Source organism: Lingula anatina, chromosome 5, assembly GCF_051362555.1.
Source record: "Lingula anatina isolate TDL-2025a chromosome 5, LinAna3.0, whole genome shotgun sequence".
NCBI classification, from domain to species: Eukaryota; Metazoa; Brachiopoda; class Lingulata; order Lingulida; family Lingulidae; genus Lingula; species Lingula anatina.
The window spans coordinates 13,351,562-13,355,561 of record NC_141771.1 but is presented as its reverse complement, the minus strand read 5'-3'; positions in this window follow the sequence as shown (position 1 = coordinate 13,355,561).

The window sequence follows — 4,000 nt, the reverse complement described above, 5'->3', positions numbered from 1 at the left end:
CACCAGCGTTTGTTATTGATGTTTTAATTTACTTTGCATTTATTTAATGTCGATAATGGTTTAGAAAAAAAAAAAAGAAGTTTGTCTATCAAAAAGGAAAAGAAGAATACATATATATTTGGAACGTTGTAATTATATAAATTCATTCATCAGTGCTTTTTATTTGTTTGGTCTACGACAGATATTAAAAAAAATTATAAAATATTAAAAGAAACAGAAAAGGATACCAAATCATGCCCTAGTAAATAAATTAACAAAATACAATTCGAGTCAATTGTGAGGCTGCTACTCTGGGAGTGTCCTGCAACGACAAGGAAATGGGCGGCGCCTCTTAATCTTAATCCAACTCCGCAGTGCCTCTCGCTAAATGCAAGATTAACTGGCAGCAGACATATTTTACTGGTGTTTTAACTTAAAAGTAGAATGTAAGAGAAGTTTTAATTTGTTTAACTGATTTCATTTACCGAGAGTCCCCACAGAGTTGGATTGATTCACGCAGGCCCATTGTTTCATTGGGAATCAGCCCTATATGTACAAATATATGCACACAATCTCGCTTATAAATCCGCTTGGATATTAGATCGACTGTGTCGACATTGTGCTAGTTGAGACAGTGTCGACACAAGTATCCCATCTAACGCAATCTTATCAAAACTTTACTACAAATATGGGTCGATTCGAAATATGCATAGAATTGAGATTGGTTGGTTATTGCCTTCCCAAATAACCAAACTACTATAAGTGAAAGTGAATATCGCGTTATTTTAATTTGAATTGTCCATGTTAATGAGTTGGAACGGACAATTAACATTACAGTTTCAAGATGGATTGAAACTGTTAGGCCTACCGTAATTTTTGTAGTGATTCGAACAAAAACCTTAATTGCATTGGCAACAACGTGGCCACCAACTTACATTTCCAATTTATGAAATCACTTTCACTAACAACAATCAAATATTTGAACCACTACCTAAACGTCCATGTAAGTTAAAATGTACATTTGTCCTACTGTCGCAATGTCTGTTATTGGTAATTGTGTTTTCAGAGAGAGAGAGAGAGAGAGAGAGAGAGGGTTATAAATGTGAGAAAATTGAATGGGCTTAACATTGGCATAAACACCTTCTTGATGAGAAGAAGAAGAGAACTTGAGGGTAAAGACAACAGAAGCAACTGGAGAGGAAAGTTCAAAACGGAAGGAGGGTAGACATAAGTGTGCAGATAAAAAAAGGTTCAAACATACATTTCCAAATTCTCTGGGCACTTAATGAACTTGATATATAAAGCAAAATCAAAATTACTCTGTATGTTTATTTCACTTTTATTTCTAAGGGATAAGAGAGATAAGAGTTTATTTAGCCAATTATAAAAATCGGAAATAATTTTCCTTTTGGAGTTCGATAATATATAGAGTAAAAGTAATACAATAGATAAATTTGGAATTTGGTTTTGAGATCAAATTACTGCACTTGGTTAAAATCTGTTTTTTTTTTTCAAGCGTTTACTGCCTTTAAAAGTTAACAGTCTACTATTGCTTGGTAAATACGTAAAAAGTGATGATGTTGGGTGAGAATAATCTTTCATCGTGTATCCAGTTCTTTTCTCCATTCTGTTTTTAAAAATATCATACAGCTTGGGGAGATCCTGTCCGATAATCTTGCTTGCAGTTTTAACAACGTTAGTTAATTTATTCCTATATATTAATTTTACATTCATGACTTCATGTGTTATGGCTACAAATGCAAGCGTTTCAAACAATGTTTTCCCGTGAGTCATACTTTGGGCTACTTTCTGTGGGTGAATCAATGGAAAATTCTAACGTGGGCACACCTGACAGTTTTCTCCATCTGCTACGAAGGATCTTCCTGTTCTCTCCTCCGATTCTATCAATCAATTGAACTTAAGATATATGAATTAAAAGAAAAGTAAAATATAATAAAATCAACGTGAATAAAAGTCAAAAACAGTATATGATCAGGGGAAAGGAGACAAAATCAAGCAATTTCCTTTACTGTGACCTACATACAGTGTACATGTATTATATAAAAAGTCATGTAGGCCTACTGTTTTACATGTGCATTGCTTCACCTCCGTATCAAAACCCTTGCCTTAACCATTGATATTTTGGATTTAAACCTACATGACATTCCGTCCAAGGAACGCCTGCCTGCCTTCCCGGCTTATAAACCATTCTGTTTGATGTCATTTCATCGACTGAGTCGAAGCTGTGCCGAGGTGGACTCCCACTGAGGTGGTGACTATCAGGTTATTATGAATTTAAACGAAAAAAGCCCTCTTAACTGTACTTTCGTGACTACGATTAAAGAAAGAAAGAAAGAAAGAAAAAAGAAACAAAACTTGAGTTTTGTTCTTGTAAACGCACTACACTCTCAGTGCGCCTTACATAAGATGACATCAGTATGTCTGGATATATATATATATATATATATATATATATATATATATATATATATATATATTTTTTTTTTTGTCCCTGATAACGACTGGGAGTAAACCTCCTGGAATTATGGTCGAATCGTGTCTTGGCTGCGATTTTAATCAATGTAAGTGAAGTTCTTGTGATAGCAATACAATATGTGACAATACACCTTACATGATACCTATTGGCGTCACTGAGACGAATCTTTAGAAAGGTAATAGAAAACCAACCTCACGTGCTATCGTAATCATATTAAGACCGGAAATATCATAACAAATATAAGTGATGATTTATTTCGATGCCATATTCCACGTTCACTAAAAAGTAGGTACAGTGATTGTCTTGCCGCTCAGGAAGAAGGAAATTCCGCGTCAGAATGCCAGCGCGTGTCCTGCCAGGTTTTGCAATAGCGTTTGTCTTCGTGATTTACTTTAGCGGTAAGTAAACGTACATGAAGGTTAATAGATGTGTTTTGTAATTCATTCATTCAATGCTCTTCGTCCCGTGACGATATAAACCCCAAAATATTACATTTAACACGACAGGAAACGTAAAAAATAAAGTAAAGAAAAACTGACAGTAGACAACGAAACCCAATACAAATATCTTGCGTTTGCTTTTTACGTAAATGCTTGGATGATAATTTTCATGGTTAGGTTCAGAAGTAATTTCTTGAAAGCAAATTCACAGTGACAAATTTTTAACGGATCAAGAGAATATCGCACACCCTTTTAAAATTAACAGAAGATTGTTTGATACACTAACTTTGTATCAAAAGGTAATTTTCGCCGAATGGATGCGCTCCCGGAAGCTCTTTATACAGTTATTTGATGTTTTCAATAACACGTTTAAAAAGTATAAGGCTTGGAACAATTATAAAAGTTGTATTAAAAGCATAACTAATAAAAAAATAATTGGCAAAATTCACTGACTACAAATATTTTTGTATTTTTTTCGATAGTTTATGTTCCCTTGGAAGAAATGAATGTTTTATAATAATAATGTACTTTTTTGGCAATTCTTAGCACTTTTGCCGACTGCAGCACTACCGCTTAAAAATACCCTCATGCCGAAAATCCTATCGAAGCACAAAATTGACAGAGCGGTTTGGAAATGGACCGTGAGCAAGAAACCACCTCAAATTACCACCGAATTTTTTCGAGGAACAACAGCACGTGATAACCACGATCCTACGCAGAAGTCTTCACGGCGCAAGCGCAGTGACCACTTCATCCTTGACATTGATGTACTTTCGGAGTTTCACAAGCGCCAAAAGACAAACAAACCATATTGCACCGCTTTTGAAAATGTATTCTGTCGCTTAGAGCATTTAAGAGGGAAATAGCTCGTCGTCTGCAGGACATTGCACTTGATCGTTTTATTTGTTTCGGTTTCGGTTATGGATTTTCACAGTTTTAGGAGGCCCTGGTTTCTGAGTTTGTGGTACTTTAATCAGATTGCAGAGCCAATACCATGACATATACCTAAATCTTATCCAGACGACTTTGATTCTTTCACGTAACTTGAACTTGACAAATCAAGATGCATTGCTGGTTAAATCCA